Below are 16,086 nucleotides of genomic sequence, written 5' to 3'. Positions count from 1 at the left end.
CGTGGCTCCAGTGAAAGAATAGTTGTGTGGGACTGGAAGACAGACTCACATGGAACTACAAGGAATAGAAACTCAGACTGAAGAAGCCGTCAAGACTTTCCTAAGATTGGCAGATAAAATATAGAGCAACGGACTCTCAAAATCTTTCAAGTTTTTACAGATACACACCTCGCTTGGGCCACTACTTCGCAAGGTGGTTTCATGTCCAACCAGCTGCCAAAGGTCTAGCCTTGTCCTGGATGGTGTATGCTGAAACTGACTGTAGCCCTGTAACACTTACACGGGGTAGGAATTTCGTAGCCATGAGATACTGAGAAACTCAGTATAAAACCATCTCACATAGCCACAAAATTCTAGGACCTTACAGCTGAAAGCAGGGCAAATTGATGCCCCCCGGTTAGAAGGCAGCGTTCTGGGCAGAGACATCGTGCCCACGAGTGGCTAAACCAGCAGTGATCCCCTCAACTGTCCCCTGGGAAGTCTGAATCCTCAATCTGGATGATCTCTCAGCAGAGCTCTAGAACCCGGAAACAAAATGTCTGACTTCAAGGATTTGTCATTTGGTATTTTTGGCAGTTGTAAGGAAATTTGTACTGGAATTCCTTGCCCAGCATTAAAAAGTTACAAAGTTATAAAGATACCGAGATATGCCTTGATATTCTTGGAGGCTCATTTCTGTAGCTGTCCAGTTCCTGGGCAGCCTGGAGCCTGGCGTTCAACTGTGAGCTTTGGGTCCTGCCACGCCTCGACAGTAGAAGCAGCAGCAGCAGCGGCTCACAACCATCCTCTTCTTCTGAGCTAATTGTATTTATTTGCCTTTCAATTCCAACTTTGATTCAGAACTGATCGTGGAAATGGCTTATTTTGGTAACACGAGCACCATGCTCTCATGTAGCATTAACTTTTTTAACAACGATATCATCATAATGGTGGGAATTCTCATTCATAAACTGCTGTCAACATCTTATTTTAGTTTTGTTTGGGTTTTTGGCAGCAAGTGACAGAATCTTTTGGGTCCCAGATAGGAATTAGCAGGGGAACTGGTCTCTGGTTCACCTCTTCCCAGGGAAGGAAATTCTGTGCTGGGATCTTAGGTGCTTGGCCTGCAGGGAAGGAGAGTGCCTGCAGGGTTGCCTTGAGTCCAGAAGAAAATCAAGAGTAAAAGTGTTTTTACAACGAATTGTCCTGTTTGGTCTCACAGCAGTCCAGACAGGCTAGGTGCCAGAATACTGAATTTGCACAAAAGCACACATGAGATCAGAGAAGAAAATTCCTTACCCAAGTCCTCAATCGATCTCCCAAGGAGGACAAACTGACCTGAAACTCGAAGCTCCAGATTTGGGGGTTGGGATTCTGTGCCATCTGCCCAGTGTGGCAGATCTGGGGGTGTTACATCCACCTTGCTGCTCTCTGCCCCTCAGTTTCTGAAAAGCTAGCTAGCTCAGGATTTCAGCATCACAGAACCTCTTGAGACTTTAATCATGAATCATCTTTTGAGTCCCTATAATATGTGCACCTACTGTGGAATGTACATAGAAGGTGAGAGCCCGCTTGTGGCTAAGTAGGCTTCCCCAAGCATGGCCCCCATGACCTTGGTGATCCTGGGCATCTTACTGCCTCCCCCATTAAAGTGACATCTTGACTGGATGAGAACATTCATAACTAACAAGCTTTATGTTATTTTGGAAGAAAACTTAAAATCACCTAAAGGTCATGCTTTAATTGACTTGAGCCCCACAAAGTTAACACATACCAGAAGGAATTTGCGAGCTATTTGGATTATGAGAATTTAGGCAGTACGTTTTTAGACTCTGGGTGTTTAATGCCCAAGTAGTATTTAGTGGTCCAGCATTTCTCCACAGAGACCTCATAGGTAGGCCTAGTAGGCCATTTCCCAACCTACTGGCTACCTCCACAGCTGCTTCCAAAAAAAATACTACCAGAGGTAGTATTTAGGTAGGCTGTACCTTGTGTCATGTGGCAGGAAGTATGAGTTAGGCTAGACGTTTTGTTCTCCCAGGAGGCTGGAAAGTAGGAGAAAGAGTTGTGGTGGGATCTTAGAGAATGCTGCTGGCCTTGGGGTCATGAGGGCTCGAAACCATCAGGCCGAGCTTTGCCCTTCCTCCTCCTAGGGCCAGCAGCACAGGGACAGGAAAGAGGCACTGGCAGGAACCATTGTAGGGATGGAGTGAGACCCCTGGACCGCCATACATCAAGCAGAGTTGTCCTGAGGACAACTTACTGTTACTTGAAGAACTTGAGTCGGATGCCTCTTTGCCTCAAGAGTTGCCTCAACATCCATGAAGTCCGCTTTCAGCATCATGCATCTAACTCGGAAAAGCATGGTGCTGCTGAGAACAAAACACATTCCCCTGAAGCCTGTTAGTCTTTCCCAGGGGAACAGAAACAAGCATCTGGAGTGGCTGAAGAAACAATTGTTTAAACTTCGTTCTTAAATCTCCTTCAGGTATTGATAGCTCCTTTTGTTTTTCTGTGAGGAGATGATCACTTTTAATGAAATGTGATTTTGAGTCTTATAGCGGAGTCAAAATTAGTGTTTCTACACGGATGATCGGTCAACTGCACCATACATCCATCTTTAGGCCTCAACGTTCTTGTGGAGCGATAACAGCCTTCTGGGCATGAGCAGGTTGTGTAGGTTACTCTGAGGACAAAAGCTCTGGTTCACAGACACTTGTTTGAGCTATGGCCTTAAAAATAAAGCATAAAGCGCCCCTACTGAGAATTGTAGTGGTGACTCAAGCTGACTAAAGGTTGAAGGATGTGGTGCTAATCCCTCAGGGGCCAATGTGCTTTTGCATGGAGGAGCTTGGCTGAGGTGGGTGGTCTGGGCCCATGTGGCTGTGCTGACATCCCCCTGTGTGGGCACCTGGGAGCCAAGAGTACCAAATGAATTTGGGCACAACTCCTTCAGACTGTCGGCGGACAGCATTTCCACCTCCTGGCGTTCTGTGTCTGCTTGAATATGTGCTTGCTTGCTGCAGGGTTGTTTTCATATGAGTTTCAGAGAGCAGCCTCATGGAGTCCTCCATACTGGCTACTATTAGGTTTGTAGAACTCATGTGTGAGCTTGTAACCTGACCACAGAGCTCCAGGGGCCAATAAGATAAGGCAAGTTGGTGTTTGAGCTTATATAGGTTTATCTTACCCCCTCCTGCTTTATTGAGATATAATTGACATATGACATTGTGTACGTTGAAGATCTACAACTTGGTGATTTGACACATGCTTATGGATAAGGATTGCCACAGCGAGGAGAGGTAGCACGTGGTGTGGTTCTGTGATAGAACCAAAGCCAGATAGGCTATAGCTGAGTTCCTGGGGGTTCAGGGCTGCTTCTGATTCTGCTGCGAGGACCCCCGTGGGCCAGGCAGTCCCCTGGGTGGGAGCCTGCCTTCTCAGAAAGGCTCTCTTCAGCCTTGGGCTGCTCCGGGGTTTCCCAGGCTCCTACCTGGCCCCCCAAACCCTCATAAAGGCACTTCAGTCCGTGGATAGACACCATTGTCATTGACGGTAGGATACAAGCGAGAGACTTCTTTTTCCTCCACCTCACTGACCTCACTCTACCGAGGCTTATTTTTTTAAAAATTTAAAAAACACCCATTTGCCGTGAATGATTTTATTGTATCGTGGTTTACCTCAGCCGGCCGGCGTTTTCAGAAAACAAAAAAGTCCGTGTTGTTTAATTTTCCAAATTACTGAAGTTTATTCCTTTAAGAGCCAAAACTTAGGAAACTTTCTGATAGAAAAATGTCCAAAAATATTGAATCTCCCTGTTGCCTTTAATTCCCTTCAAAAGATGCTATAAACTTTCCTGATGGCAGGAAGTCAAAAGAACAATTATTTTGCTGTGCTGTGCATAACAGCTAATGCTTTCTTTAGTATTTTCATTACTGAAAACTAGAAGAAATGAGATGTATCTTACCACATGCCAGCCATGATGCAAAATGGTTTACTCACATAATCTCATTTTTTAAAACATTTATTTTTTAAATATATTTTATATTTAAGTAATCTCTACACCCAACATGTGACTCAAACTCACAATCTTGAGATCAAAAGCTATATGCTCTACCAGCCAGCCAAGGGCCTCACATAACCTCATTTTCTTTTTTTTTTCTTTTTTTTTTTAAGATTTTATTTATTCATGAAAGATACACAGAGAGTGGCAGAGATGTAGGCAGAGGGAGAAGCAGGCTCCAGGCAGGAAGCCTGATGTGGGACTCAATCCTGAGACTGTGGATCACACCCTGAGCCAGGGGCAGGTGCTCAACAGCTGAGCCACCCTGGCGTCCCATAACCTCATTTTCCTCTGCATAACAACCCTATGAAGTAAAGGGATAGATTCTTAACACTTATTTGAAATCCTTGGGTTTGCATATATTTGAGAATAGAGATTGATTTTGGATTTTTTTTAAAAAGATTGTTTGTTTATTTATTTATTTATTTATTTATTTATTTATTTATTTATTTATTTATTTATTTATTTATGATAGACAGGGAGAGAGGCAGAGACACAGGAGGAGAGAGAAGCAGGCTCCATGCCGGGAACCCAATGTGGGACTGGATTCCGGGACTCCAGGATCGTGCCCTGGGCCAAAGGCAGGCGCTAAACCACTGAGCCACCCAGGGATCCCCATGATTTTGGATTTTGATAAGGTCAAATGTTATATGTACCATATATAACATCCCACCCAGCAGCACTCCGGAGTCAAGTACGTTCATATTTCTAGGCCAGATGTGGGTGTCCATAATACATGGAGTTCCATGAGTATAAACATCCACAGCTCTTGGGGTGCCTGGGTGGCTCAGTGGTTGAACGTCTGCCTTTGGCTCAGATCGTGATCCCACGGTCCTGAGATTGAGTCCTGCTCTGGCTCCCTGTGAGGAGCCTGCTTCTCCCTCCGTCTATGTCTCTGCCCCTCTCTCTGTTTCTCATGAAAAAATAAATAAAATATTTAAAAAACAAAACAAAAACATCCACAGCTCAGTTCAGGACAGTTTTGTCCCCAAACACATCACAAAAAAACAAAAAGACAGAAAAACCGAAATTTAGTATATTCTTCAAATATTCCATCTTGGAATTGGAAATAAGAGATTTATGGACCTGTTATTCCCATTTTATGGATGAGAAATCAGGTCCGCAGAGGTTAAGTGACTTGAATGACACCAGAGCCAGTGTCCTTCATGTCTGCCCACTGTCAGCACGTCAGTGACTGGATCAAGATTGTCCAGAATGTTCCGTGGGTGGTGCCACTTATGTGCTCTCTGAATCCCTTCTTCAGATCAGTTACTGATAATTAATTACTTTCATGAAGCCCAAGCAAAATCCCATACTTTTTCTTAAACAACAACAAAAAACAAACAAAAAATAAGGCTGGGCTTGCTACACTGACTGACCTTAGCTCTGAGAAGTAGCTTCTTGGTTCAATGCTATTTTCTTTGTGACTAAAAGTCTGATTTTTAGATGAGGGCATGGTTAAAAGTAATACACTTTAGCAGTAACAAAAACATCAGCAAAAACCATGTGGCATCAGAAATATGTCAGATTTTCTGATCAGAAGTGTCCTAATCCCTTCCAAATTTTAAATGTGGTTACCTTTTTTTTTTGCTTTTGATATTACTCTTGTGTATTACTCTTGATAAAACTGTGGGTTTTTCCTTTTCTTTCTTCTTTCTTTTTTTTTTCTTTGCCTTGTTTCTTTTCTTTTTGAAAAGCACTTTATGGTAGACACAATAGTCTTGTTTGAAGGATGGGCCACGTGGGAAGATTTTCTTTGATTACCAGTGTGTGTTTTGATTCCTGAGTCCATAAAGGCCCAACAATGGTGATTAAAGCAGAATTGTTTACAGTCATTTTACAATTATACTGAGATACCAGGGATGCTGTGCTGCAGGATAGATTGAGCTGAGGGGCAAAGGACACGGGTTGCTGGAAATCTTAGGAGCTGCTGTTCTCGGTCCAGATAGGCATTATGGTCTATTGTTCTAGTTTGGAGACAGTTTGATTACGTTCTCTTAGTGCTTCATATCACACACCTGTAGTAAAAAGGTCAATTCTCTCAACCATCAAGAAAGGGATTCTTGGGGAATTCAAAGAGATGATTTTGTAGAGTTTTAATTAAGATCTCATCACGGAACCTGGACCAGTTAAGTTACTATCTGAATCACTTTCCTGTGAAAACAAGGGCCGCGAGAGTCCATGCGAGATGCACAGCTATCTGGGCAAGTGCATAATTGGTTCCCTAGAGGAGAATGGGGCAGCTAGGAGTGTTTTAAGTGTTTTCAGGATCATCTTTTAGGGATGTTGCAAAACTCAAATCCTATTCATCTGCGGTCCCTGAAAAATCTTTCCTGAAATGTCCAACAGTCCAAGGAGGTATCACTATGTCTGGAATTGGACATGGATGCCCTACTCACTTCTCTCTTTGGAGATAATGATTATATACAATGCCAGGGGCTGGTGCAGTGATATATGTTAGCTCTCGCTCTCATTTACCCAACTTCCCTCATGCTGTTAGATAAGACAGCATTTCCAGGGGATATTTGCTGTCAGGACTATTATTTAACTAACTTATATATATAGAAATTGCTGTGAGGGCAGCCTGGGTGGCTCCGCGGTTTAGCGCCACCTTCAGCCCAGGGCATGATCCTGGAGTCCCGGGATCGAGTCCCCACATCGTCAGGCTCCCTGCGTGGAGCCTGCTTCTCCCTCTGCCTGTGTCTCTGCCTCTCTCTTTCTCTCTCTCTCTCTCTCTCATGAATAAGTAAATAAAATATTTTTTAAAAATTGCTGTGTAAAATATGGCATCAATCAAGTGGTTTGGTAACTGCTGAAAAAATATATTTGTACAACTTTTTATATAATGCAGATGGAGGAAACTTTTTTTTAAAAAGATTTTATTTATTTATTCATGAGAGACAGAGAGAGAGAGACAGAGAGGCAGAGACACAGGCAGAGGGAGAAGCAGGCTCCATGCAGGGAGCCTGACGTGGGACTCAGTCCTGGGACTCCAAGATCATGCCCTGGGCCAAAGGCAGGTGCCAAACCACTGAGCTACCTGGGGATCCCCCTGGAGGAAACTTTTTAAAAAGAAAACTGGGGCTTTATTCCACTAGGATCATACCTTAATGTCCAAGCAAATGCACACCCCATCACATGTGTGCGGCTCCCAATACTAAAGGGATATTGATGGGAAATTTTGCCTCTTTCATTCAGAGGCCACTCTCTTTGCCACGTATCTTTTTACAAGAGATGCTTCTGTTTTTTAGCAGTACATTTGTGGCTCAAATTAACGTCTTTAAAACATAAAGCTTACTGAAGCTGAGTCATAAAAATCCCATTGCATATGTATTTGCCATCATGGGGACTTGGGAAGATGATTAGATTTTACTATAAGTTGGTAGATGATTAGGAACAAATTTGAGAACACTTAAATATTCATTCATTCATGTATTCAACAAATGTTTCTTACATAGCTCCTCTGTGTTTTAAGGCACTGATCTGGGCATGGGAGATACAGAAGTGGACAGAAGAGAGGTGGTCCCTGACTTCAAGGAGCTTAGGAAGGAAATAGGAGGGGATCCCTGGGTGGCGCAGCGGTTTAGCACCTGCCTTTGGCCCAGGGTGCGATCCTGGAGACCCGGGATCGAATCCCACATCAGGCTCCCGGTGCATGGAGCCTGCTTCTCCCTCTGCCTGTGTCTCTGCCTCTCTCTCTCTCTCTGTGACTATCATACATAAATAAATAAAAAAAATTTTTTTAAAAAGGAAGGAAATAGGACTTCATGTAAGCCACTATGTGATTACCACATAGTTGGATGGATAGTACGCTAGGGGTGTCCAGAACCCTCTAGGTCCACATGGAAGGGAACACAGCCCAGACTTGGAAGGTCAGGGTAGGATTCCAGAAGATAGTATCAGCACAGGATTCCAGAAGAAGTGACAGATAAGCCCAAACCTGAGGGATATGTAGGGACTGGTCATGCATACGGATGAACACTCAATGCAGAAGAAACAAGTGGAAATGCCCAGGGGTGACACACGGAGATTTCAAGGAACTTGGAAGCCCTTTGGCATGGCTGATGGTTGGAGTGCAGTGGGCCTAGCTTAAAAACCAAGGGCAGTTAGATCATGAAGACTCTTTTGAGTCATGTAAGCATTCACCACTTTGTACTCAAGGTGATGAGGATCTATGAAAGATCTTCAGCAGAGGAGTAGCACTGCCAAGTATTTATCTGGGAAGGACCACACGTAGAGAACAGACCAGAAAGAGAGTGGAGTGCAGTCAGGGACTACCTCAGAAGATATAGGAGCTACCAAAGTGAGAGATAATCATGACCTGAACAGAGAGACTGACAATGTGAAGGGGCTCTAGAGACTTCGAAGATGTCATTGATAGATTTGACCAGGATTGGGTGATTTCATGTGTGCTGGGTGAAGGTTTTCATGTTTGTTTTCCTGTTATACTGGGCAAGTAACAAACAGTGTCTTTGACCAACTTGAGCAAAAATGGGAATTTTCAGAAAGCTATCAAGATGGATCACAAAATCAAAGAGCAAGCTCCTTGGGGATCCAGGAAACAGCGCTTTGACTCTTCAGTCTTCCATTTTTTTTCTAGAGTGCTGCCATCACATGTATTGGGTCCAGTCGTCTCTGATGTATTAGGTATATTCTCTCAGAATTCAAAGTCTCAGGAGGGAAAATCTAAAGGGGCCAGCCTAGACCCCACCTCCCAACCGCATGCAGCTAGGGTTGGTATATGTTCTGTTACAAGTGACCTGGAAGGAGGAGGAGCAAAGCCAAACAGAGCAGGAGTCCCAACGATATGGAGGAGGACAGGAGAGCAGTCAAACTCTAGGCCCAGGTTCCCAGCCTGGGCAGCTGGGTGAGTGCGGGTATGATCCTTGGAGATGGGAAAAGGAGCAGGTTCAAAGCGAGGAGTGCAGAGTGGCATTTAGTATTGGACACACATACGAAGAGGTCTTGCAGGAAAGCAAAAATACGAGGCTGGAGTCAAGAGAACAATATCCACACTTGTGGTTCTAAGATCCATAGGAATGGAGGAAAGGGTGTAAGGATGGTGTGTAGTATGGGGGGAAGAGAGGCTTGGACAGAATCTTCAGAATTAACCTGGGCGGATCTAGAAGGGAACATATGCACCCCTTTGTAGAGGAATAGAGGTAAAAAAAGTTTGACCTGGGCTGTCCTCACAGCCTCAGGGATGATGGCCAATGATCCCGCCTCCTGGTCTTCACCCCCATGTGTAGTCTCCCTCCCCCATGGGGCTGGACTTGATGTTTGTAACCAACAGAATTGGCAGCCCGGGTGGCTCAGCGGTTTAGTGCCGCCTTCAGCCCAGGGTGTGATCCTGGCAACCCGGGATTGGGATCGAGTCCCACATCGGGCTCCCTGCATGGAGCCTGCTTCTCGCTCTGCCTGTATCTCTGCCTCTCTCTCTTTCTCTCTCTCTCTCTCTGTCTCTCTCTCTCTCGCTCTGTCTCTCATGAATAAATAAATAAAATCTTTAAAATAAAAAAGCAAAGAAATGGGGATTATAGTTCTTTATTTAACTTTCAACTCATTCTTACAGAAAAGAGCAAAAGCAACTATGCAAATAACAAAATAGCATGAAACATTTGCAACACATATGACAAAGTTTTAATACTTTTCTATATAAATAATGTTTTTACAAATCAATTAGAAAATGTACTAATAGGGGCACCTGGGTGGTTCAGTCAGTTAAGCATCTGCCTCTGGCTTAGGTTATGATCTCGGTCTCAGGATCCAGCCCCACATCCAGCTCTCTGCTCAGCAGGGAGTCTGCTTCTCCCTCTCCTCTGCCTCTCCCCCTCTGCTTGTGTGTCATGCTCTCTCTTTCAAATAAATAAATAAAATATTTTTTAAAAAATGGGGGATCCCTGGGTGGCTCAGCAGTTTAGCACCTGCCTTCAGCCCAGGGTGTGGTCCTGGGATGGAGTCCCACATTTGGCTCCCTGCATAGAGCCTGCTTCTCCCTCTGCTTGTGTCTCTGCCTCTCTCTGTGTGTCTCTCACGAATAAATAAATAAAATCTTAAAAAAAATCTTTTAAAAAATGTACTAATAGAAAATTGGGCAAGTGACACAAATGGATTTTCAGCAAAGATGAGAAATAGTTATTATTACAATTTATAACTGAACAAATAAAAAGGAAAGATACCCTTTTTCACCTTTCAAGCTGGCAAAACATTTTTTTTTTTAAATCCAATGTTAGGAAGGCGTCAGTAATAGACATTCTCATCTACTGTGGAGGAGAGTTGAAATTAATATAAAACTTTACTGAAAGACTTTTTGGAAATGTACTTCCATCATCTTGCTAATGTATATCAGTCCTGACTCAAAAATATAGTTTCTCTGATTTCAGTGTAAGTAAACATCTGAGGGTGTAATAGAAGATTTTTTTTAAAAAGGATTTTAGTTACAGTATTTTTTGAAATCTAGTTACAAGGGACAGAAACCCAACTTGAAAAGGCATAAGCAAAAACAGAGCACCTATTGGCTAGGGGAATCCACAAGTTTGAAGAACTGAGAGTTACAGAAGGCAGGGATGCGCCTGCAGCAACTGGAATCTGAGTTTTTTTTTTTTTTCTTTTAAAGATGTTATTTATTTATTCATGAGAGACACAGAGAGGCAGAGACACAGGCAGAGGGAGAAGCAGGCTCCCTGTTGGGAGCCTGATGTGGGACTGGATCCCAGGACCCAGGATCATGCCCTGAGCCCAAGGCATAGGCTCAACCACTGAGCCACCCAGATGGCCCTGAAATCAGAGTTTGAATGTTGACAGGTCTTGTCCTATCCCTTCCTTTCCTCTGAGCCTTCTCTTATTTTTAGGACGACTGGATTTTTCCTGGGGTGGGGAACATCTTCATTGGTCCAATGGATGTTACTAACAAAGGAGAGGTTCATTAATCTCGAATTCTCTGAGTTCTAGGGCAAATCCAATTCTACAGAAAGACTCTGAGGGTCCATTCAGAAGCTCACCCATGGAATCATCAATTGAAGTGATGAGGATTGGCCTATATGCTTCTAACAAATATTTGTTTATTTTAGAGAGAGAGAGAGCGCGCAGGGGGAGGGGCAGAGAGAGGAAACAGAATCACAAGCAGACTCCCTGCTGAGTGTAGAGCTTGACCTGGAGCTCCATCCCCCGACCCTGACATCATGACCTGAGCTGAAATCAAGAGTTGGGTGCTTAAACAACTAAGCCACCCAGGCGCCCTGAGGATTGGCCTGCATGGATGCAGGTACCCAATTGTTGATATGGCCAAGATGGTGAGATTATGAGAACACACAGCAGTTTCTGTCATAGCCATGCAGCTTTGGAGAAAGGGGAGGGGTACAGTGACCAGGCAGGCACCTCCATAGATATCCACTGGGGATTTGGGGTCCTTCCATGTGATAAGGCACAAATTAGATGAAGCGTGGTATCTAATGGATGGAAGCTGGGGGTGGAGGATGAGGTAAACATCAGAGAGCCATTGGTGACTTCAGGTTGATGGTAGAAGACAAGAAGTTGATACATGCATCACCGAATGTCCTACTATAAGTTACTGTCTTCAGGTGGACTTCCCAGCATGTGAATGGAAGTGAGGGACTAATATCTATTACATGTGTCCGGTATGCCTAACTCCGGAGAAAGTACCTATGTACCTGAGTATCTAAACACATTGTACATATGAAGACATATATATATATACACACACACACACACACACACACACACACAAATATATATGATACGATAAAATTTCATTTCTGGGAGGCATCTGGGTGACTCAGTTTGTTAAGGGTCTCCCTTCAGCTCAGGTCATGATCCCCTAGGGGCCTGGGATCAAGCCCCATGTCATGCTCCCTGCTCAGCGGGGCATCTGCTTCTCCCTCTCCCTCTGCTGCTCCCCTTGCTTGTGCACTCCTGCTCACTCTGTCAAATAAATAAATAAATAAATAAATAAATAAATAATCTTTTTTTTTTTAAAGGGCTTAAAAAAATTTCATTTCTGATCTCAACTCCGGAAGACTTAGGGGGCCTGTTTCATATCCAAGGACATGAATGTCTGAGAAAGGTTAAGTAATTTACCCAAAGTTGTAGAACTAGTATACAGTCAGGACAGTTTTCAAACCCTGATTAACCATGTGCAGTCTCCTTATATGGCCTCAAAATTTTACCCCAAAGATATTTTAAGGATATGGTACATTTTTCATTTACCCCTGCATTGCATATACCATCCTTTCTGCATTTCCTAAAGCTTGCGTTTATTATGTAGATTGATTTTCTCCTAAATAAAATGTCTACCATTACTTTGGCGTATTTATAAAATCTTCAAAGTAATTTGTAACCGAATCAATTGCAAACAGTATCAGTCTGTTGCCTAATGTCATCCTTGGGGACCTGGCTCTTCAGAGGAGAGGGAGATACTCTCCTCCACTAGGCTGGCCTCTGACCACCGGCTCCTGAGACAGTCATGACCAGTCGCGAGCGGCAGCCGACCTGCCCCGGCGCACGCAGGAGGCAGGGGCCGATGGCACAGGTGCTAGGGCTGCTCGGGACCGCCGAGCCTACTGGAGTGTCCGGAGCCCCTCAACCCCGTGTCAAGCATCCCCAGCCCAACACCCCCCCCCCCCCCACGCCACCACCACCCATTTAATGTGGAAACACTTCAGAGCTGTGCTCTTCAGTCAACCTGCACAGCCCATCCCATCTGGTCTGAAGTCGGCTGTCGATGGGTGCATCATGGAAGCCGGAGTCCAGAACTTTGTGAACTTCAAGCTCTATTACATCTATTTCATCCCTCCGATCTTCTGGGCCTGTCACTGTTTTAGAAGGAAATTGGATGGTCCTTTTTTATTTTTTATTTTTTTTATTTATGATAGTCACAGAGAGAGAGAGAGAGGCAGAGACACAGGCAGAGGGAGAAGCAGGCTCCATGCACCGGGAGCCCCACGTGGGATTCGATCCCGGGTCTCCAGGATCGCGCCCTGGGCCAAAGGCAGGCGCCAAACCACTGCGCCACCCAGGGATCCCAGAAATTGGATGGTCCTGACAAGACTGTTCTTCACAAAGCAAGGCTGATTATTACCTAGTATTCTGTGATCGTATGGTTGTTTGCAAATTGATTTTTTGATGGCTTGTTCTAGTATTTTCCGGGTATGAACACTAAACTAACTACTCTGTGATTTTCAGGGCTGTCCTTTTCTCAGTTTCAAATACAGCTCCGATCTCTACTGTTTTTACCGTTCAATGGCCTCATTGATCTCTGTTGAATTTTTTAAATTGCTTTTGAAAAACACCATTAGGCTTGCTTAGACCTTACGTAAGGGGAAACACTTAAAGGAAATGATGACTTGAATATTTACGGTTAATTTTTTAGAAAAGAAAACACGGTCACAAAGTGCAATCTGGAGTTTCTTACCAGCTGGCAGGAGATTTGGTAGGCCACCTTCTGCAGCCCTACCGTTGGCCCTAAATAAAGCCTAGAATTTATAAGGTTACCATTACAATAAGTAATGCATCCTGAAATAGTTAAAGATGTTTAAAGCCAATTAATTCAAATGTTTGTTCCCCTTGGCGAGCTTGCTTTGTGAAAGATACACACAGATTACAGGATAATATATACTTTTAAAATACAAAGAGGCTTGTTTAGCTCTCCAAAGGGAATGATCCTTGTTGGAGATCCGTGGAACTGCTTTTTCCTGTCGTTAAAATAAGTTCAGCCTCAGGGCAACTGGGTGGTTCAGAGGCTGATCCCGGGGTCCTGGGATCGAGTCCTACTTCAGGCTCCTCAGGGGGAGCCTGCTTCTCCCTCTGTCTGTGTCTCTACCTGTCTGTCTCTTATGAATAAATAAGACAAAATCTTTTTTTTTTTTTTTTTTTTTTAAGTTCAGCCTCATGTTAGAAGCACAGATGCGATCTCCTTATACCCAACTCACTGAAAATGTGGTCAGCAGCCTGCTTGGGGTCTTACTGTGTGGAAATGATACCAGGATGCGAGCTTTGGAGGTTGTACTAGACTCATTCGTAGGAAAACCAAAGAAGAGCTGTGCAAATACCCTTCCCCAAACATCTGGGGGTAAAACGAGGTGAATACACCTGGATGTGCTCTGGAGGGAGCAATGATGGGATTTTCTTCATTCTCTAGGTACTTTTTTTGGCACCATTGTAGGCTCACTGGAACACTTAGCTTTGGATCCTCAAAGCAATAGTTCAGTAAAGAGAGCTTTGTGACTCCAAGGCAGACAGAACCATTTTTCAATTTTCAATTTTTTTCAATTGCAGAAGTACTTAATTCTTTCTCACTTTAAGTGTGAAAGCCATTTGGGTGATAGCCCAGGCAGGGTATTGCAGACCGGGAGTGAAAAACTCTTGGCCTCTAAGAAGAAACAGTAGGGGAAAAAAAAAAAACCTCACTTACCATTTACTAAGAGACCAAGAAAAAAAATATTGCATTTAGAAAAAATTGCTTTTGGCAACTGTGCTTACGACTCTCAGATTTGGAAGTTAAACATGGGAAAATGTTATAAACGGGTTGTACCATATTTGTCTATCACTCTCTTTTTGAAGTGGCAATCTGGGTGACTGGAAAGTATGAACACATCTCTATTCTGGTGCAGCTTGCTGAGAACCGCAAGTTACAGAATGAAGCCTGCCTGTTGGGCTGCTGCTTATAAATAGAAGGAATCTGGTTCATGCCATGGTTGTGGTGGGGGGGGGCTTCCATTTGATTTTTCGCATGTGGGTGAAGGCGGCTACTGTGTATTTGAGGGGGTAGCTCAGCTGTCATGAGCTGGCATGTTAGCGACAGAAGGAGGATCGGGGCCCAGCAAATAGCCATTCTCTGAAAATGCTCATCGAAGACTTGGGATGCTCCCTGTAGCAACAATTCTCAGCCTTGGGTTAGGATTTTGGGGTTGGGAGTTCTGGGAGTTCCTGGGAGTTCTGGAGTGTCACAGGGCTGTCCCCACTAGCTATTTGGCGACCAATTCATCATCCCAGAGGACAGGCATTCTCTTCCTCCTCCGTATTTTTCCATGACAGTATCCATTTTGTGAGATGATGGGCCTACAGAAATTTGGGGTGAATTATGGGATGCTCATATTCAGGTAGGAAAATAATATCATTAGAAAAGCAGTCACAAAGATACAGATGTAGTGAAACGCTGGGACACCTGCACCCCAATGTTCTCAGCAGCAATGTCTACAACAGCCAAACTGTGGAAAGAGCCACGATGTCCTTTGACAGATGACTAGATAAAGAAGATGTGGTATATATATATATACACACACACACACACACACACAATGGAATATTACTCAGCTATCAGAAAGGACGAATACCCATCATTTGCTTAGACATGGATAGAACTGGAGGGTATTATGCTGAGTGAAGTAAGTCAGTCGGAGAAGGACAATCATCATATGGTGTCACTCATACAGGGAATATAAGAAATAGTGAAAGGGACCATAAGGAAAAGAGGGGAACTGAGTGGGAAAAATCAGAGAGGGAGACAAACCATGAGAGGCTCCTAACTCTGGGAAACAAAAGGTTGCAGAAGGGGAGGGAGGGTGGGGGATGGGATGACTGGGTGACAGGCACTGAGGGGGGCACTTGATGGGATGAGCATTGGGTGTTATACTATATGTTGGCAAATTGAATTTAAATTAAAAAAAAAGAAAAGAAGTCACAGTATCTGCTCAATTGGTTACTGTATTTTGACATTTTTAAAAATTTTCCTTAGTAACACAATTATATAGGCAGCATCAGTCCAGCTTAAACGAATGGAAATGGAGCTTCAGGGGAGTGAAGTGATAGGCCCATAGTTTATAACCAGAGAGTGGTGTGATCAGTCTACACAACTCAAGCTTGACAGCCCATGTTCAGCTTCCTCACCTTCTCCTCGCATGAGAAAAGCACATCTGCGGGTTGCACTGAGAGCCTGATTATCCTAGGAGACCAGTGAGCCTTTGGCGTGTAGCCTGAGGTCCAGCTTATGTCTTTGCATCATACAGAGGAGCAGTGGACTCAGTGGC

Source organism: Canis lupus, chromosome 1 (genome assembly GCF_003254725.2).
Source record: "Canis lupus dingo isolate Sandy chromosome 1, ASM325472v2, whole genome shotgun sequence".
In the NCBI taxonomy this organism is placed as follows: domain Eukaryota; kingdom Metazoa; phylum Chordata; class Mammalia; order Carnivora; family Canidae; genus Canis; species Canis lupus.
This window is presented reverse-complemented; position numbering follows the sequence as displayed.